Source organism: Lissotriton helveticus, chromosome 11 (genome assembly GCF_964261635.1).
Source record: "Lissotriton helveticus chromosome 11, aLisHel1.1, whole genome shotgun sequence".
NCBI classification, from domain to species: Eukaryota; Metazoa; Chordata; class Amphibia; order Caudata; family Salamandridae; genus Lissotriton; species Lissotriton helveticus.
This window is the reverse complement of record NC_136072.1, coordinates 350,250,393-350,273,159: the sequence shown is the minus strand read 5'-3', so window position 1 is coordinate 350,273,159 and position 22,767 is coordinate 350,250,393.

Genomic DNA, 22,767 nt, shown 5'->3' with positions numbered 1-22,767 from the left:
TTTTTTCAGTGAATATATATATATATATATGTATCACGGAAAAAACATAGGTTTCAGACAAGCTATAGTTAGGGATTTGCATTTTAAAAAACCTTAGAAATTCACTGAAAAAACATAGGTTTTAGGGGTGTTATAGTTCGCTGGACATTTCACTTGTACAAAATCATTGAAATTCCTCCGTTATAGTTAGTTGTAAATTCAAATCCCTAACTATAACATGTCTGAAACCTATGTTTTTTTCAGTGAATATATATATTACTTAGATAATCAAATGCAGTAATTGCAGTGAGCAAGCATTAGATACGATTATCTGAAATGACTTATGCTGATTTAAGGGGCATTCATTCAAACCATTGGCTTGAGGAAAGCAGATTAAATTGTTCTATCATGATGCAGCTATCCTTCTTTGACTCAATATGCATCAGACATGAACGATGGATTTATCCTAGTATTTATGTGCTACTATTATTTTATATTTACATTTTAGCATTATGACATGTAATTATTTATTCTGCAGTTATTTTATGTATGACTCGAGTCTCTATGGGAGTTATAGCGATATTTTGCACAAACTTGCATTTTTGCGCTTACTTGTAATTTTGCACAGTGAATGAATTGCCAATATCATACATTTTTCTCTTGGGTGCAATTGAACAGAATGAACAATGTTGGGTTCAACCTGTACTGTTTATACCTTAACAACGATATATCAGTATGTCTTCTATTTCTATGTCACATGGACATTGTGGTCCTATGCACAATCACTTCAAAAATGGGTGGTGAATCCAATCACATTGTCATGTGATCAAGGCTCCTCGGAGCCGAAACATTATGGTGGCAGAGAAGCACAAATAAATTAACCTGCATCTGACTCCTGTGGTCCGTGTCCGTATTTACTTTCGAGTGGCGTTGATCCAGCTGTGAAGGACAATAGTATGGAGTGCTGCATATATTTGGCTGGTTGGTTTTGTTCGGCCATAACACAAGACCCTTTCCATTTCAACTAAAGGACAACGCCTACTATGAAACTACAGCCAGGTGTGCCTGGGATCGAGAATTTCCAGAAGGAAAAACAGCATTTGACCTCCATGAACCTGTATGCAACGACACCGGACGAGGAGGAAGAGGCTCTGCAAGTGCCGTGTCGGAGGACACGACATACAGGAGGCGAACCCTGACTTCAAGGCATATCAACTAACCAGGTAGTCAGGGGTGGAGAGACTACTGATGCACAGGCACTACTTTGTTTAAATATTGTAATTTCAACATGTTTAAGTGGCCTGCCAAACTCATTGTGACTAGTGCTTACTACGATGTCGGCCGACAGCGTGAGAGACCGGGAGGCTGCTGCCATGACAATGTTTTTTGGACAGCCTACCGATACCTGCCAGCATCCTGGGTAGAATTAATACCGAAGCCAGCCCTGGTAACAACACATTACAAAAAAAATTCAAGTTACTTGAGAAAAAAATAAAAAATGAGCAAAGTAAGTGGTGGGAATCTAAATCGTTACAGCAATATATAGATGTGAACCATATTACCAGGGGTCTTTGTATCCTCACGGCCCCTAGTTATGAGAATCCCAACCCAGACCTCATGAGAGAATGGGCGGAAAGTAATTTAGAGTCATCGCGGCGCCTAGTACTAATTTTTATTAAATACACTGATATCGATAAAACTCAATTACTTAAAGAAATAGCTACACTCTATGAGGAGCTGGAAACAATGGGCGAAACGGAGGAAAAACAAAATTAACCAATGAGATGAATGCCAGGTTGAAAAAAGAAGAGGCTAAAATTATGGAGCGAAAAGCGTACAAGTTTCAACGGGATCGTAACGACTATGAACTTGGCCAAATATTTACTTTTTCTAGAAAATATGATGCGTTACTAGGAGGTCCCACAATAGGTACAAAACCGACTGTCAAGCCCAGAAAGGCACCCAGAAATAAAGATCAAACTGAATCTACATTATCTGATATGAGCTCTGGGGGAGGCAGTGAATCCGACTCTGAGTTCCGGGGAGCGGCAGCATTAAATCTACAGGCTAAACCATCCCCCGGAAATGAAATACATTTTTTATGCCACGAGAGGATGCAGTCTCTAAGACCTCGCGTGCAAAAGAATTACAATGAAAATACTCAAACTTTAAGCGCAGGAAGAGGCGCAACGCGAGGAGGCGGAGGGCAATACAAGAAGAGGGGCAGAGGCCAATGGACAACCAAGAAGTAACAACGCTAGGTGATTCTAAAAAACTATTGTCAATTTAAACTCTCTCCAGCTGACTAACAACGAGGAACAAATTCTGAAATTAGGTTTGTCATTTGCACCTCACGCCAATATGGACTATGCTTCCACAAGGGTTGACCTATATAAAGCAGTTAGAAAATTAAAACTGCGCAAATTTCATCTGCTCAGGAATAAATGCAATGTCAGCTCACAGAGTAGTGTCTTGAGCCAAGAGGTCATTGCTTCAGGGACGACCATATCCAAGGACATTTTGGAATTATGGGAAACCAAGAGAACAGGATACAGTGTACCCTTAGAACACTGTGAGCCAAAATCTGCAGAGGTTCAGATTGTAAAGCAAACAGTACCTATAACACCATTTAAACCACCCTCCACATTCAGTCCTCTCATGCCACGTGACGTCATTGATGTTTTCCATGAAAATGTAACATGCCAACAACTCAAAGATATGCATAAACGGATGTCAAAAGGAAAACACAAATATAACATTCAAACACATCAATATGAGCAACTGGTGGGCAAGTTAAGCAAGGATAAAAACATTTTTGTTCGAGCCAGTGACAAAGGCGGGAATGTTGTACTTTTAAGGCAAGCCAACTATGATAAGGAGGCTTATCTTCAACTCAATGAAAGGGAGCACTATGAAAGGGTCAATATGGCCAAATTGAAAACCACGCAGCAAGAGTACCATCAAAAACTAGCCAAGTGGAGGAGAAACAAATTAATTTCTGAGGATGAATACAAGTATTTGAAAACTGATAATCCAATAACCCCCCTGATCTATTTTATACCAAAAGTACACAAAGACCCGACAAACCCCCTGGCAGACCCATCATTGGAGTAGCCGTGCGCTATATAAGTCACCCATTAACATAACATAACATAACATCATCTCAGCCAGAGGAGGACTGCTTGAAAGGACATCGGTGTACATTGATTACTTTCTGCAGGGGTATGTTAGATCATTGGACTCATACATTCAGGACACGGGTGACTTCCTACTGAAATTACAAAAGATCATGTGGATGTATAAATATTGGATGCTAGCACTAGATGTGACAGCGATCTATACGAGCATCATACATTCTGATGGTATTACTGCTGTGAGCTTTTATTTATCACGCAGGATGGCGCAATTTAAGGATCACAACAGATATTAGAACAAATGCTTGTAATCTGTCTTGAAAACAATATCTTTATGTATAACAATCCCCTCTATAGACAATTACAAGGAGTGGCGATGGGGGCAAGTTTCTCCCCAAGCTATGCCTGTCTGCATATGGGCGTTTCGGAGGAACTGGTCCTCAGGGCCAAATATGGGGCAATTTCTGACACAAAAGTGGTTGCATGGTATCGTTTTATTGATGACCTGTTTGTGGTGTGGAGAGGAGACAGAGGGGAAGCAGTTGAATTTGTGTCTTTGAACATTAACAACGAATATAATCTTACATTTACTGTAACCACTAGCCAGACTAGAGTGTCCTTTCTAGATACAGAGGTATACGTCTGCAACAACAAATTAGAGACACAATTGTTTAGAAAGTCCACAGCTGGTAATACCATCCTTCACGCAGGCAGTGCGCATCCATCTCACTTGATTACCAGTATACCTTACAGAGAAATGATTTGCCTGAGAAGGGTATGTAGCAACGACAATGATTTGCGTTTAGCTCAGGAAGCCAGTAAGAACAGATTTCTGGAATGGGGATACACCAAAAGGGTTATTGATACAGCTATAACCAAATCGATGCTAGTGAGCAGACAAGATTTACTTGATAAGTATGACACCACTGCAGTATCCACCATTTCTGTCATACCTGATAACACAGAAACCAGTGGTCAGTTACACACCCAAATTGATTCATTTAGGATCATAACGGGTTACAACAGGCAACACAAACAGTTATGCCAGATTATCAACCATAACTGGCCAACTGTTCTTAGTGACCCTATCGTTGGCCCAACATTACCCAAAAAAAGCTTCCATTACCTTTAGTCGGCACCCGCTATGAGGGATAAGTTGGTTAATACCAGCCCAGAGGTTATTGAGACGACAACCTGGCTTCAAACCAATAGTGTTTTTTTAAGTGTAAAACCTGCAAATCCTGCACCCATGGCATCAACAAAAAGACCTTTACAGATGGATTTAGTGACAAGGAACACCGGATAAGTAAAGAACTTACTTGTAAAACTGAATTTGCCATCTACGTCCTACAATGCAAAATTCAGACCAGAACAGGGGATTAAGGCTGATCTGCCCGCACTGGTAACAAAGTCCCTACGGTATGCAAGTGTGTAGGTGCAGGAGGTCTGGGACACAATCCCCTAGATCCCAATAATAGAAAGCCAAGAAACTTGGTTTTCAAATCAAATCACACATGGTGACCCCGCACACTTCAACAGAAAATATGATAATAATGCAGTATCAATAGTGTTGTACATATAGTTCTATTAGCTTTCCAGTCGTTCTCCCAAGAATTCCAAAGTCAAATTCTTCAGTAAACAGATTAAGCATGGCCGCAAAATCCGTTCCGCTGGCGGATTTTCGGCAAATTCGCGATCTGCGAATTCCCGCGAATTTGCTGAAAATCCGCAAATCTGCGAGCGGAACGGATCCGGGGGGCAAAAGTTCAAGCTTCAAGCTTGTAATTATTTTAGAATGGCGCCGGCAAGCTGCCAGCACCATTCTAAAATAGTTACTAAGTTAGCTTCAACAGGAAGCACTAATAGATAAAATGCAGGTGCTCGAGCACCTGCTTTATTTTATCTGTTAGAGCTTCCTGATGAAGCTAACTTAGTAACTATTTTAGGATGGCACTGGTAGCTTGCCGGCGCCATTCTAAAATAAAACAGGAGTGGGGCAGAGGGCAGAAGGTCACAGAGTGGGGCAGAGGGCAGAAGGGCACAACAACGAGTGGGGCAGAGGGCATAATGGCACAAAAACGAGTGGGGCAAGGGGCACAAGGGCACAACAACGAGTGGGGCAGAGGGCAGAATGGCAGAGAAACGAGTGGATTCAATTAAGTGTCACCATAGCTCCTTGGTGACATCCCTGTGCTGTGGGCACACCTTGGGTTCTTGAACAAGCCAGATTCCACAATAGAATGATTTCAGAGGTTTATTTTGATGTCATCATTAATCTTCATGATACCTTTCTGTATGAAATTCTTTTCATTAATCATGCATTCGTTTCTTCCTGTTTCATATTTCAAACTGCTCCAATACATTTCGGGCAGTGAGCCCTTCGCCTGGGAGCTCTATAAGCAATGAAAGATATAGCACTAAGTATTGGGACCGTACAGTAAAATATACTTAAGCGTAGCAAGCAGGTGGGTGCCAGTGAGGCGTGTATTCTGGGTGACCGACGTCTAAAAGTGCAACATGGGTGCTGATTAAGGTGACGTGATTCTAATGTATAATTTATATCGTGTTCGTTGGTATTTAAGTGCCTATAACGGTAGAAGGTTAGAAAAACGTCCTGAACACTCACGTGTCAAGAACTCAGAGGAAACCCTGATACAGTCACTAAATGCTCTGAACTGCACAAATGAACGCATACAATTTACATGGGAGATCAAAAACAAAATCATAACTTTTTTGGATGTAAAGATCACAATTACTGAATCTGGTTTTGAAACGGACCTCTTTCGTAAAAACACAGACAGGAACAATACACTGCATTATGCAAGTTTCCATCAAGGGTCTCTTAAACAGCATCTACCCGTATCTCAAATGTTACGAGTAAAAAGGATCACTTCCAATCCCACACAAATTGAAACTAGACTGGACGAAATGGGAAGAAGATTTCATAATAGAGGATATCCAGAATCGGTGATCCTGGAGGCCAAAAAAAGAGCTCTGGAAACTCCGAGAGAGAAACTCTTGTCTAGATCTGTAAAAAACAAGGAAGTCAGAATGGTCTTAGTTTCCAAATTTTCTACACTTAGTGTAGCCTACAAAAAAATCATCATGCGATACTGGCCTATATTGACTGCAGAACCGGAATTTGGAACTTCTTTTGCAAACTCTCCCATCTTCGCCTACACCCGCAGCGCAAACTTCAAAGAGATTCTTAACAAAAAGACGCCTACTCAAGTGAACTATAAAGGCACTAGACCCTGCATGAATTGCGGATATTGTAATAATATCATCAGAGGCAATTCCATAAACCATCCCATGAAAGGGAATGAAATAAAACTGAACGTCAACGCCACATGCGATACCCAGGATGTCATATACCTAATCAAATGCCCATGTGGTATGATTTACATTGGCAAGACTGAAAGGAAGATTAAGATTTGTATTAACGAGCACAAATCGAATATCAGGATGCAGAATACTAAGTCGAATGTGGCAGTACATTGTACTGAAACCAGACACAACATTTCCCAACTCAAGTTCTTGATACTTGAGGTGGTTGCTAAACATGAAGGTATTGACAATAACAAACAACTGTTGAGAAGAGAGATCGCGTGGATTTTCAAAATGCAGTCCATGAAACCAATGGGACTTAATGATCGCTTGGAATTTTCTTGTTATTAATGAAACACCCACTTTTGGGTATATGTCGCTTACCTAATTTCCATTAGTGCAGCTTACTATGATTTTGTTACAGACCATAGGATTCCTATCACTGTTTTATGTTTTATGTTTTATTTTTGATCACACAGCCTGTATGTATTCAGCTTCATTCATTAGTGCCACGAGAAGCGCGTACCGTCACCTATCATTTACTCAAGCTTACTCATTTCTCACTCGAATTCACCTAATATGGCTGCCGATAAGCGCCGCATCACAGTCTTTTTTCATTATCCATCATCACACCCTCCCCTTTCTTAACATCCCCTTCCGCGTTAACACCCCGATCACGAATGCCGGATACCCTTTCACCAGCCACGGAGCCAACTAACAATTCAGTAAGTCGGCAATGTTTCGCTGCGTTTTTTTATAAACTTATTTTTTTTATAAACTTGTGTTGCTAAAACACTGCGGAAAGGTTCGATCCTAATGTACTCTTCCTTAATACTTTACGTTTAGATTCTCCGAACGTCGGATGACACGTGAGTGTTCAGGACGTTTTTCTAACCTTCAAACGTTATAGGCACTTAAATACCACCGAACACAATATAAATTATACATTAGAATCACGTCACCTTAATCAGCACCCATGTTGCACTTTTAGACGTCGGTCACCCAGAAAACACACCTCACTGGCACCCACCTGCTTGCTACGCTTAAGTATATTTTACTGTACGATCCCTATACTTAGTGCTATATCTTTCATTGCTTATAGAGCTCCCAGACGAAGGGCTCACTGCCTGAAATGCATTGGAGCAGTTTGAAATATGAAACACGATGAAACGAATGCATGAATAATGAAAAGAATTTCATACAGAAAGTTATCATAAAGATTAATAATGACATCAAAATAAACCTCTGAAATCATTCTATTGTGGAATCTTGCTTGTTCAAGAATCCAAGGTGTGCCCACAGCACAGGGATGTCACCAAGGAGCTATGGTGACACTTAATTGAATTTACTTCATAGACGTGTTTCTGGACGGACACGCCACCTGGTTGGAGCACCCTACCTTTCAACAAACATTTTCTTTACATATGAACAGACCTTATTAAATAAGCTGTGTGTCCCCATTTACTCTTTTCTAGTCACAAAAACGAGTGGGGCAGAGGGCAGAAGGGCAAAAAAACGAGAGGGTGGCAGTGATGAACCAGAGGGCGCATCTCGGTCTCGCACCAAAAAAAAAAACCCACGAACACGCCAAGCGCCCCGCGAACATGCAAAAATAAAAAAATTCGCGAATTTTGCTGATCGCAAGTTCACAAATCCGCAAAGTCACGGATCGCGAATTCGCAAAATTCGCCCATGCTTAAAACAGATTCTTTATTCACAAATGATGCTTAAAACCAATAGCCAACGCGTTTAGGACAACGTGCCTCAGACAATTGGAGACACGCTGGATTTGCAGATTGAGATCTGTGAATCAGGGCCTAAATATAAATAATGAATTTCATCATTTTCTGTAGAAATCTTTATCCTTTAATCTGAACCTTATCCCTCAGATTTGAGATTGTAGAGAGGTAAAAATAAAAAAAAAGGAAAATAAGTTATTTTCCAGAGTCTGTACCTCTATCTCTTAGATTTGAGACTGAAGAAATAGACAAAATAAAAAGAACTAGCACTATTTTTTTGCTCTATTGTTTTAGGATCAGTATGATAGTCTTAACAGCTAATTTTATTGCATGGGAGGAAGACAGTTATACATCAAAATTTGGGGATTTATCCCAGGATTACTTAGATAATCGAATGCAGTAATTGCAGTAAACAAGCATTAGATAAGATTATCCGAAATGACTTATGCTGATTTAAGGGGCATTCATTCAACCCATTTGATCGAGGAAGGCAGCTTAAATTGTTCTATCATAATGCAGCTAACCTGCTATGACTCAATAGGCATCAGACATGAATGATGGATTTATCCTAGTATTTATGTGCTACTAATATTTTATATTTAAATTTTAGCATTACAACATGTAATAATTTATTCTGCAGTTATTTTATGTATGCCTCGTGTCTCTATGGCAGTTATATCGATATTTTGCACAAACTTGCATTTTTGCACATACTTGTAATTTAGCACAGTGAATAAATTGCCGATATCATGCATTTTTCCCTTGGATGCAATTTAACAGAATGAACAATGTTGGGTTCAACCTGTACTGTTTAAACCTTAACAGCAATATATCAGCATGTCTTCTATTTCTATGTTACATGGTCATTGTGGTCCTATGCACAGTCACTTTAAGAATGGGTGGTGAATCCAATCACGTTGTCATGTGATCAAGGCACCTTGGAGCTGAAATATTATGGCGGCAGAGAAGCACAAATAAATTAACCTGCATCTGATTCCTGTGGTCCGTGTCCGTATTTACTTTCAAGTGGCGTTGCTTCAGCTGCGAAGGACAATAGTATGGAGTGCTGCTATATATATATTTACTGAAAAAAACATAGGTTTTACACATGTTATAGTTAGCTGGACATTTCACTCATACAAAACCATTGAAATTCCCCCGATATAGTTAGTTCAGCTAGCTATAACCCGCAATGCACTGCTGATGACGACACATATTAAATCACTCATGACATGGTCAGTGACATCACTCATGACATCACTGATGACATCTCAAATGACATCACTGATGACATCACTGATGACATCATCCAGTGAATGTGTGTCTTTCTGAATTTTTTTTTTTTTATATGTGTATCTAAAGGTCGATGGAAGAATGAATGGGTAAATAAGTGTCTAAATGGATTTTTTTTGTAATATTGATTGTATAACTGACTTATTAAGTATATCTTAGTGAATAGATGTATTAGCGAGTAATGTTTAAATATTTAAATATCTGTATCAGTGTCTCACTTTGTGTATAAGTGGCTGTATGGGTTGGTGAGTAGCTACATGAGTGTGTATATGGGTTATTAGTTGGTTTTTTGAGTATCAGTGTGAGTTTCTGTATGGTTCGGTGGGGGATATTACTTAGCGCGTAGATGCATGAATGAGTGACTCACTGTTTGTATGGGCTTTGAAGACAGCATGTGTGCAGGACTGTATGAGTGGATGAGTATGTGTATGGGTGTGTTAGTGAGTGAATGACTGTCTCAATAGTGTCGTTATGAGTAAGTACATATGTTTTAAACTAGTATATGTGAGTATTGATGTATATAAGTGAGAATATGTGAGAGTGAGTGATTGGAAGAGTTCCTGTATAAATAAGTATCTGTTTCTATGAATGATTGTGTAAGAGAGTATGTGTTCGTTTCTGTAGAAGTAAGTGTAGTGGTGTGTGTATAGCTGTATATGCAAGTAAATAGATGAGTATTGGTGTGTAACAGGATGTATAGGTGTATGAGTACATGTGATGAGTGAGTGAGTACATGTATGAGTGACTATATAGAGCTGTTGGTGAATGAGTATGTAGATGTTGGAATTACTGAATAGGTTGTTGTAACTGGTATTGGTATCTTCATTTTTTTGAAAATTTTAGTTTCTATTTTTGAATGTGTGTATCAAAGGTTATATTAGGGTGAGAGGAGGTCTGCCACTCTTTCAAAAGGAGGATGGCATCAGTGATGTCATTTAAGATGTCATCAGTGATGTCATGAGTGATGTCACTGACCAGGTCATGAGTGATGTAATATGTGACGTCATCAGCAGTGCATTGCGGGCTCACAAGTTATAGTTAGCTGAACTAACTATAACGGGGGAATTTCAATGGTTTTGTGTGAGTGAAATGTACAGCTAACTATAACGTGTGTGAAACCTATGTTTTTTTCAGTGAATTACTAAGGTTTTTTAAATGCTAATTCCTACCTATAACGTGTGTGAAACCTATGGTTTTTCAGTGAATTTGCAAGGCTTTTTAAATGCTAATTCCTAACTATAACATGTGTAAAACCTATGGTTTTGTAAATGATAATTTTTAAATATATTAATTATTATATTTCTTTCTTTTTATACTAATTTCCTTTTTTTTATTATAAATATTTATATTTATTTTATTTTTTAAGTTATATTTCATATTTGTAATGTAAAATAATAACAAAACTAAATTGAAAAATATTTTTTTATTAATATTTTTTTTCTAATATATTAAAATTGAATTCTATATCATTCCTTTTTCATTGTTTTTTTTGGTAATTGTACCGTACGCATACGGTGATTGCATCATACTTTGTCTGGCTAATCGTACTCAGCACATACCCGTGCATACGTTACGAATATGCTTTGACGTTAAGCGTCACAACAAGGCTTCCGTGTGACGTCATGTACGGCGCCCCGTACGCGAAAGGCCCAAATGTTTTTAATTGTTTAAAAACATATATTGATGTATTTAATGTACATACTAACAAAAGACATTATCTAGGATAAATATGAAAATAGTTTTTTAACTTTTAATAGGCGTATATTACTTTTAAAAGCAATTACACAAATCGCGGCGGAACGTCATCCGTACTCCATCGTAAGAGCACCGTAAGCACACCATAAGCGTACGCAAAGCCATGTGACTTTAAAAGAAGAGATTTGATTGGTTCTTAACAGTTCCTATTTCAACTGTTGAAAGACCTGTCCCATTTTAATCATTCTACTTTGACTTTCTAAGAAGAAGCATCTCTTTTGAGAATCCTGTCAAATAGAAGGAAGATCACCATAATAGCAGCAATGGACTAATCTTCCAGCCATTCTTCAGAGGGAGATTTTATTCCTGAAGAACCTCCAAAGAAGAAGAAAGAAGCTCTAATTTGGAAGTTTTTTACTCTCCCTGAAGGGAAAAAAAAGGTTAATGCTCCAAAAGTAACCTGTAAAATGTGCCAAACAACTCTTTCAAGGGGCGATCCATCCAAAAAATACTCCTTTGGCACAGCGAATATGGTGCAACACGTCAAGAACTTGCACACCAACAACTTTGCTCGAGCTGCAACACGGAGGTTGCAGGACAACACACCTGCTGCTGCACCAAGCACATCAACTGCCGCAGCAGCATCTTCGACAAGCAGTCCACACCCACATATTGATCCTGATTTTGGTGAAGTTAAAATTATATGCATTTATTGAGATTAACTTTTGTGTTACGGGGAACAGTCTATCGAATTGATAAAATGCAGGATGCAGGAGCATCGCTGTCCTTGACATTAGTCATTAGACATTTATCATGACAACTACTCCAGGCGAAAGCAGTAAGAAATGTGCAAACTTGCTGCCTTTCTTGGCTGGGGTTATCAATTATTCTTGCATTTCATATTCTGATTCAAAGTCAAGGCCCTTTATTGAGCCTTTTTGTTGTAACTGCTTCCCCGACTGAAGGCAGTGGGTAATTTGCACACTTGCAGCCTTTCTTATTTTCCACCTTATTCATCTTCCACTCAATCAACACATCATCCACACGTACACACACCTACTTGCTGCCTTTCTTGGCTGTGGTTATCAACTATTCTTCTATTTCATATTCCTATTCAAAGTGCAGGCCCTTTATCGAGCCTTTTTGTTGTAACAACTACCCTGGCCGAAGGCAGTAAGAAATTTGCTCACTTGCAGCCTTTCTTGGCTGGGGTTATCAATTATTCTTCAATTTCATATTCCATTTCAAAGTACAGGCCATTTATCGAGCCTTTTTGTTGTAACAACTACCCAGGCCGAAAGCAGTGGGAAATTTGCACACTTGGTGCCTTTCTTGGCTGGGGTTATCAATTATTCTTGAATTTCATATTCTGATTCAAAGTCCAGGCCCTTAATCGAGCCTTTTTGTTGTAGCTACTACCCTGGCCGAAGGCAGTCGGAAATTTCCGCACTTGCTGCCTTTCTTGGCTGGGGTTATCAATTATTGTTCAATTTTATATTCTGATTCAAAGTACAGGCCCTTTATCAAGCCTTTTTGTTGTAACAACTACCCCGGCCAAAGGCAGTGGGAAATTTGCACACTTGCTGCCTTTCTTGGCTGGGGTTATCAATTATTCTTCTTGTAATTCAAATTCAAAGAGCAGGCCCTTTATTGAGCCTTCTTGATAACTACTACCCGTGAATGGCAGTGGGTAATTTGTGCACTTGCTTGCTTCCTTAGATGTGGTACCTGTTTCTCAGGCTCCCACTGCGGAATCCGACGCCCTGTCAGTGTAAAGGACTGGAAACCAAACACACACTTCCCTTACAAGGAAGTGGGTAGTTTGCACATCTGCAGCCTTTCTTATTTTTTACTTTATTCATCTTCCACTCAATCAACACATCATCCACACATACACACACCTAATTGCTGTCTTTTTTGGCTGGGGTTATCAATTATTCTTCAATTTCATACACTGATTCAAAGTCAAGGCCCTTAATCAAGCCTTTTTGTTGTAGCTACTACCCGGCCGAAGGCAGTGGGATTTGTGCGCACTTGCTGACTTTCTTGGCTGGGGTCATCAATTATTGTTCAATTTCATATTCTGATTCAAAGTCAAGCCCCTTTTTCGAGCCTTTTTTGTTGTAACTACTTCCCCCGCTGAAGGCAGTGGGTAATTTGCACACTTGGAGCCTTCCTATTTTTCACCTTATTCATCTTCCACTCAATCAACACATCATCCACACGTACATACACCTACTTGCTGCCTTTCTTGGCTGTGGTTATCAACTATTCTTCTATTTCATATTCCTATTCAAAGTGCAGGCCCTTTATCAAGCCTTTTTGTTGTAACAACTACGCCGTCCGAAGGCAGTGAAAAATTTGCACACCTGCTGCCTTTTTTGGGCTGGGGTTATCAATTATTCTTCAATTTCATATTCTGATTCAAAGTCAAGGCCCTTTATCTAGCCTTTTTTTTATAGCTACTAACCTGGCCGAAGGCAGTGGGAAATTTGTGCTCTTGCTGTCTTTCTTGGCTGGGGTTATCATTTATTCTTCTTGTAATTCAAATTCAAAGTGCAGGCCCTTTATTGAGCCTTCTTGGTAACTACTACCCGTAAATGGCAGTGGGTAATTTGCTTACTTGCGTCCTTTCTTAAGTCCTTTCTACCGCACAGTGTGTGTACTTTGTGCACTTACATGCCTCCTTAGATATGGAACCCGTTTCTCAGGCTCCTGCTGTGGAATCCGATGCCCTATCTGTGTAATGAGCTGGAAATCCAAAGATCCGCTTCACTGACAAGGCAGTGGGTAGTTTGCATGTCTCCAGCCTTTCTTATTTTTCCCTTTAATCATCTTCCACTCAATCAACACATCATCCACACATACACCCATCTACTTGCTGCCTTTTTTGGCTGGGGTTATCAATTATTCTTCAATTTCATATTCCTATTCAAAGTGCAGGCCCTTTATCGAGCCTTTTTGTTGAACAACTACCACGGCCGAAGGCAGTGGGAAATTTGCACACTTGCTGCCTTTCTTGACTGGTGTTATCAATTATTGTTCAATTTCAAATTCTTATTCAAAGTCAAGACCCTTTATCGAGCCTTTTTGTTGTAGCTATTACCCCGGCGGAAGGCAGTGGGAAATTTCCGCACTTGCTGCCTTTCTTGGCTGGGGTTATCAATTATTGTTCAATTTCATATTCTGATTCAAAGTCAATGCCCTTTATCGAGCCTTTTTCTTGTAACTACTTCCCCAGCTGAAGGCACTGGGTAATTTGCACACTTGCAGCCTTTCTTATTTTTCACCTTATTCCTCTTCCACTCAATCAACACATCATCCACACATACACACACCTACTTACTGCCTTTCTTGGCTGTGATTATCAACTATTCTTCTATGTCATATTCCTATCAAAAGTCCAAGGCCCTTTATTGAGCCTTTTTGTTGTAGCTACCCCCCCGGCCGAAGGCAGTAGGAAATTTGCACACTTGCTGCCTTTCTTGGCTAGGTTTATCAAGTATTCTTCTAGTAATTCAAATTCAAAGTGCAGGCCCTTGATTGAACCTTCTTGGTAATTACTACCCGTGAATGGCAGTGGGTAATATGCACACTTGTGTCCTTTCTTGTGTCCTTTCTACCACACAGTGTGTGTACTTTCTGCACTTGCTTGCCTCCTTAGAAGTGGTACACGTTTCTCAGGCTCCCACTGCGGAATCCGATGCCCTGTTGGTGTAATGGACTGGAAAACCAAACGGTCACTTCCCTTACAAGGCAGTGGGTAGTTTGCCCGTCTGCAGCCTTTCTTATTTTTCATCTTATTCATCTTCCACTCAATCAACACATCATCCACACATACACACATCTACTTGCTGCCTTTTTTGGAAGGGGTTATCAATTATTCTTCAATTTCATATTCTGATTCAAAGTCAAGGCCCTTTATTGAGCCTTTTTGTAGTAGCTACTACTCCGGCCGAAGGCACTGGAAAATGTGTGCACTTGTTGCCTTTCTTGGCTGGGGTTATCAATTATTGTTCAATTTCATATTCTGATTCAAAGTCAAGGCCCTTTATCAAGCCTTTTTGCTGTAACTACTTCCCCGGCTGAAGGCAGTAGGTAATTTGCACACTTGCAGCCTTTCTTCTTTTTTCACCTTATTCAAATAAGAGAGAGGAAAGAAAACATGTTATAGGGAAAACAAAGAATAATTAATCTTGCTTTCAAGCTTCTGCAAATATTTGCACCTAATCAGAGAGCATTCTGGGAGCATTATGCATAGCCTCATATTGCTAAACGTTGAAACCGTGTGTCCACATTTTTATACCGGAACCACTGTCTGTAGTGCAGTCAGAACCTAAATTTACTGAGAGCGCTCAGCCTAATAATGTGGTACTGCAAACTGGTAGCCAAAGGGTTTGTGCTGCAGGGGGTTGGGCCTGCTTGTCCAAAGGACAAAATGCACATTAAAGCTTGTTACACTTGACCCCAAACAATATGTCCTTGGCGTCGGGCTATAGGAATTCCACATCCCTGTTGCAGCCTTTTGTGGCTGGGGTTATCAATTATTCTTCAATTTCATCTTCTGATTTAAAGTCCAGGCCCTTTATCGAGCCTTTTTGTTGTAGCTACTACGCCGGCCGAAGGCAGTGGGAAATTTGCAAACTTGCAGCCTTTTTTGGCTAGGGTTATCAATTATTCTTCAATTTCATATTCTGATTCAAAGTCAAGGACCTTTATCAAGCCTTTTTGTTGTAGCTACTACCCCGGCTGAAGGCAGTGGGAAGTTTGCACACTTGCTGCCTTTCCTGGCTGGGGTTATCAATTATTCTTCTTGTATTTCAAATTCAAAGTGCAGGCCCTTTATTGAGCCTTCTTGGTAACTACCACCCATGAATGGCAGTGGGTGATTTACACACTTGCGTCCTTTCTACCGCACAGTGTGTGTACTTTGTGCACTTTCTTGCCTCCTTAGTAGTGGTACACGTTTCTCAGGCTCCCACTGCGGAATCCGACGCCCTGTTGGTGCAATGGACTGGAAAACCAAACGGTCACTTCCCTTACAAGGCAGTGGGTAGTTTGTGCATCTGCAGCCTTTCTTATTTTTCATATTATTCATCTTCCACTCAATCAACACATCATCCACACATACACACATCTACTTGCTGCCTTTTTTGGAAGGGGTTATCAATTATTGTTCAATTTCATATTCTGATTCAAAGTCAAGGCCCTTTATTGAGCCTTTTTGTAGTAGCTACTACTCCGGCCAAAGGCACTGGAAAATGTGTGCACTTGTTGCCTTTCTTGGCTGGGGTTATCAATTATTGTTCAATTTCATATTCTGATTCAAAGTCAAGGCCCTTTATCAAGCCTTTTTGCTGTAACTACTTCCCCGACTGAAGGCAGTGGGTAATTTGCACATCTGCAGCCTTTCTTATTTTTCACCTTATTCATCTTCCACTCGATCAACACATCATCCACACATATACACACACCTACTTGCTGCCTTTTTCGGCTGGGGTTATCAATTATTCTTCAATTTAATATTCTGATTCAAAGTCAAGGACCTTTAACAAGCCTTTTTGTTATAGCTACTACCCCGCCCGAGCCTTTTTGTTGTAGGTACTACCCCGGCCGAAGGCAGAGGGAAATGTCCGCACTTGCTGCCTTTCTTGGCTTGGGTTTTCAATTATTGTTCAATTTCATATTCTGATTCAAAGTCAAGGCCCATTAGCGAGCCTTTTTTCTTGTAACTACTTCCCCGGCTGAAGGCACTGGATAATTTGCACACTTGCAGCCTTTCTTATTTTTCACCTTATTCATCTTCCACTCAATCAACACATCATCCACACATACACACACATACTTGCTGCCTTTCTTGGCTGTGGTTATCCACTATTCATCTATTTCATATTCCTGCTCAAAGTGCAGGCCTTTTATTGACCTTTTTTGATGTAACAACTACCCCATCCGAAGGCAGTGCGAAATTTCCGCACTTGCTGCCTTTCTTGGCTTGGGTTATCAATTATTGTTTAATTTCATATTCTGATTCAAAGTCAAGGCTCTTTATCAACCCCTTTTGTTGTAGCTAATACCCTGGCCGAAGGCAGTAGGAAATTTGCACACTTGCTGCCTTTCTTGGCTGGGGTTATCAATTATTATGAGTGCAGGCCCTTTATTGAGCCTTCTTGTTATCTACTACCCGTGAATGGCAGTGGGTAATTTGCACACTTGCGTCCTTTCTTGCATCCTTTCTACTGCACAGTGTGTGTACTTTGTGCACTTGCTTGCCTTTTTAGTAAGGTACCCGTTTCTCAGGCTCCCACTGTGGAGTCCGATGCCCTATCTGTGTAATGAGCTGGAAATCCAAAGATCCACTTCACTGACAAGGCAGTGGGTAGTTTGCGTGTCTCCAGCCTTTCTTATTTTTCACCTTATTCATCTTCCACTCAATCAACACATCATCCACACATACACACACCTACTTGCTGCCTTTCTTGGCTGTGGTTATCAACTATTCTTCTAGTTCATATTCCTATTCAAAGTGCAGACCCTTTATCGAGTCTTTTTGTTGTAAAAACTACCCCGGCCGTGGGCAGTAGGAAATTTGCACACTTGCTGCCTTTCTTGGCTAGGGTTATCAATTATTGTTCAATTTCATATTCTCATTCAAAGTCAAAGCCCTTTATCGAGCCTTTTTCGTTGTAACTATTTCCCCAGCTAAAGGCAGTGGGTAATTTGCACACTTGCAACCTTTCTTATTTTTCACCTTATTCATCTTCCACTCAATCAACACATCATCCACACGTACACACACCCACTTGCTACCTTTCTTGGCTGTGGTTATCAACGATTCTTCTATTTCATATTCTGATTCAAAGTCAAGGCCCTTTATCGAGCATTTCTGATGTAGTTACTACCCCGGCCGAAGGCAGTGGGAAATGTGCACACTTGCTGCCTTTCTTGGCTGGGGTTATCAATTATTTTGCTTGTAATTCAAATTCAAAGTGCAGGCATTTTATTGAGCCTTCTTGGTAACTACTACCCGTGAATGGCAGTGGGTAATTTGCACACTTGCGTCCTTTCTTGCATCCTTTCTCCCGCACAGTGTGTGTACTTTATGCACTTGATTGCCTCCTTAGATGTGGAACCCGTTTCTCAGGCTTCCACTGCGGAATCCGATACCCTGGTAATGGACTGGAAAACCAAACAGTCACTTCCCTTACAAGGCAGTGGGTAGTTTGCACGTCTGCAGCCTTTGTTATTTTTCACCTTATTCATCTTCCACTCAATCAACACATCATCCACACATACACACACCTACTTGCTGCCTTTTTTGGAAGAGGTTATCAATTATCGAGCCTTTTTGTTGTAGCTACTACTCTGGCCGAAGGCAGTGGAAAATGTGTCCACTTGCTGCTTTCTTGGCTGAGGTTATCAATTATTGTTCAATTTCATATTCTGATTCAAAGTCAAGGCCCTGTATCGAGCCTTTTTGCTTGAACTACTTCCCCGGCTGAAGGCAGTGGGTAATTTGCACACTAGCAGCCTTTCTTATTTTTCACCTTATTCAAATGAGAGAGAGGGAAGAAAACATTTTATAGTGAAAACAAAGAATAATTAATCTTGCTTTCAAGCTTCTGCAAATATTTGCATCTAATCAGAAGGCATTCTGGGAGCATTGTGCATAGCCTCATATTGCTAAACTTTGAAACTGTGTGTCCACATTTTTATACCGTAACCACTGTCTGTAGTGCAGTCAGAACTTAAATTTACTGAGAGCGCTCAGCCTAATAATGAAGGCTCTCAATTAATGAACCATGAATACAAGTTTGAACAGCATCAACATATGCACACAAATATTAACTTAACTGCAGACAGTGCCCTTCCCTGATCCTTAATGTGGTACTGCAAACTGGTAGCCAAAGGGTTTGTGCTGCAGGGGGTTGGGTCTGCTTGTCCAAAGGACAAAATGCACATTAAAACTTGTTACACTTGGGGGGCGTGGCTAGCAGCCAGCAAGATGGCTGCTTGCTAAAGAAGTTCCGGTGGGGTGAGACCCTTTCGGCAAAAATCCGATAACTGATCCTGCTTATAGTTGAGCAATGGGGACACCTGCGGAAGCCGGTGACCGAGCGGCGTCAGATGCAGCAGTTCCGGTCAAAATCCGACGCTGTAGTCCGGATCTGCAGAGGCCGAGCGAAGAAGGCCTTCTAATACCACAGAACCGGGGCCTCAATTAATATACAAGCCCGGCGGGGCACGTGGGCTGAGAGGCGCAGCGACGGAGATCGACCACAAGCCGCAGCTAAACGAGCCGGGTGATTACCGCGTACAACAGCGGAGTAGCGTGGCCTCAGAGTGCGCCCTGCAACATGAACGCCGGCGCCGGGTGGACGGGGGGCCTATGCGTGTGTCTGCCGTGGGCCCCTCCAAGACAGATACGGGGGAAAGCGGCGGAGCCGATCGACACATGGGGGCTCAGGGGGCTCACCGCGGACCACCGGCGGAAGCGGATTTTCAGACCTGCCAACCCCCCCCTGACTAGCCTACACTGCCAAGTCTTAAGGACAGAGGCCCGTGCCTCCCCAGGCCTATCGACAGCCGGAAGCAAGGGCCACATCACCTCGGTCAGTACAGTAGCCATATAAGGCCGATAGAGGATACCGTCCCGCGCCCTCCCTCGCCCCGGGTGCCGGGCTGAAGCACCATCTGCACCGGGTGGGGCGTCTGTCAGAGGAAGCTCAGAGAATCGCAGAAAAGTACCCGGCCAACACGGCCCATATCCACGAGCACCTCTTCTTTTGCTGCCAATACTTATCAGCTGCGCATTACCAGGCCTCAAAATCCCCCCCTCACTCCCCCCCGGGACGGGACTTCCACCACACAGTCCCGGGGACTCGTCAAGGGGGGAATCACTGCCCTGCAAGAAAACTCCGGTTTGGAGCAGCGCCATAAGCCCACGTGATAGAGCCCGCACCACCGCCATGTCGGGCAGAGCCCCGAGAAACCAAAATGCCCAGACGAGGCTTGAAATATATGCATACGCAAAAGATTTCCCCCCACTGCCGGAGGGGCAGGGAGCATTGGGTGGTCCCACGGGAAAGAATGCTCCCCTGAAGGTGACAGTGGACGACATTATGGCGGCGCTAAATAAGGTTCAGAACCGGTGGGCACTATATCAACCTATGTGTCTTTGCTTAGGGCGGATTTTCAGAAAATCACTACCAGGGTCATGGAGGTGGAGAAGACAACGAAGACTCTCACCTCGGAAACAGCAGCCCTAAAAAAAACTGTGTCGTGCCTTGAGACAGAAAACAAAGCGTTATTCGACAAACTGGATGACCAGGAAGGGCGCTCACGTCGAAATAACGTACGCATTTTGGCCATTCCGGAGAGCGAGGGCACGCAAGCAATGGACTTATACGTGGAAGACCTAATAAAAACAAGGCTGCAGCCAAAGGGACTGTCCACTTTCTTCTCAGTGGAGCGGGGGCATAGGATGCCGGGAGGCAGAGCTAAACCGGGAGCGCCCCCTAGACCGGTGCTGGCGCGCCTGTTCAACTTCCGACACAGGAATGCGATCTTGCAAACGGCGCGCATTTACCCGCAAATTCAAGTACTCAACTGCACGATCACCTTCTTCCCCGACTACCCCGCAGCGGTCTCGAAACGACGCCGTAGCTTCATAGAGATGAAGAAGGAACTAAGAGCCCGGGAGGTGCCCTACTCAATGCTATTTCCTGCTAAATTAGGGATTGTGGCTGAACGAAAAACATGGTTTTTTGAGACACCTGAAGAAACTTACGATTGGCTCGAGGGATGGCGGAAGGCGAACGGGACCAGTCGCGGACACAAAGAGCAACGACGCCGGTCCGAGAAAGACGAGGCATACAGTCAAAATCTCTTTCAACAAAGTGATGGCCTATCGCAGAGGAAGGATGCGGATGACCTAGGCAATGGATGAACCGGAGCAACGGGCAATGCCCTGTGACGAAGACTTTTAAATTGTTCCCGGTACTTTTTCTACGCCGTCTCTGGACGCTGAGCTGAGGCGGGTCCTGCTGGAAACGGGAGGGTTCCCCTACACTGGACTTCTTACCCCTTACACGCAAGTACAATGTTCTGGGCAGGGATGGAGCACTCTGCTAAGTTGGGGTGGCGGGCAGTTGGAAGTCCGTCAGGCAGGGAGGCAGGGAGGGGGGGGATCCAGAGACTGGATAACTGTTGTTCTTTGTTTCTTGGTTTTGATTGTTAGTAAAAATGACACTGTAGCATGGCAACTGCGACACAATTGGTCCCTACCTGACATGTTAAGGTCAATATTCCCCAGCGCATCCCGCGACCCCAATCATGACAGGCATAACTCAAACTAGCACAGAGGTGGGCACCCCGAGGGTACCAGTGGCTCCGCTTACATTGTTGACATGGAATGTACACGGATTAGGCGACAAAATTAAGCGGGGGTTGGTATCGAGATCGCTGAAGAGACAGGCTCCCACTTTAGCGCTTCTGCAGGAGACACACCTCACCGGCTCGGCATGCAGGGCTATGGATAGATGGGGGTTTAAAATGGTGGTACACTCCGAGTTCTCAACTGAGTCACGGGGCACAGGCATCCTAATGCGGAAAAACTCTCACTTCATGGTTCTACACACAAAACACAACGATCAAGGGAGGTTTGCGGCACTGCACGGACAGTGGGAAGGCAGACTCATATATGTGGTGTCGGTCTATATTCCCCCTGCTCTCCACACTGCAGCGCTTCCGGCCCTTAGTGAGTTCATATTATCTCTCCTGGAGGGAGACCTCCTAATAGGGGGAGATTTTAATGCAACAATAGATGCCGGTGTGGACCAACACCCAGTGAGGTCTTTGACAACGGGGATCTCCCGCCTTCAGAGTTTTACAGAAGCATTGGCCCTGGTAGATTCATGGAGATATAAACACCCAGTAGCGAGACAATATACTTTCCATTCTTCAGTACATAATAGTTTATCACGGATAGATTATTTCCTTGCCTCGGAATTAAGCATGCCACATATACAGGATGTCACTATTGGACCCAGGGGTGTGTCTGACCATTCACCAGTGACGTTAGTGTACACTTCGTGTCATACTGCCCGTAAGCGACTGTACCCTATTTACCCGGGTTATTTGCAAATCCTGCAGGTGAGGAAGGAGCTCCGTAAGACCACGAAACATTTCTTTACTGAGAACTTATCCTCAGTTGACTCCCCAACCACCTTATGGGAAGCCTACAAGACCCTCAAGGGTCAGGCTATAGCCTCCATTGCAGGTTACAAATGCTCTAAGCACCATGATCTCGCAAATCTAGAAAGGGACCTTCAGGAAGCAGACACCGCACATACAAATGATCCCTCGCCCGAGACTGCACGCACCCTTGACTTGAAGCAACAACAGCATAGGGAACACCTTAGACAGGAGACAAGGACGGCTGTTGAGGCGACTAGACACAGGATATATGAAGTGGGAGACAAAGCCGGTAAATTGTTGGCATGGCTGGACAGGAGAGAACGAGGTAGTAGAACAAAGCAAACCTGCTGACAGCGGAGGGCCATGTAGTGTCAGACCCTGAGACCATTGCACATACTCTAGCG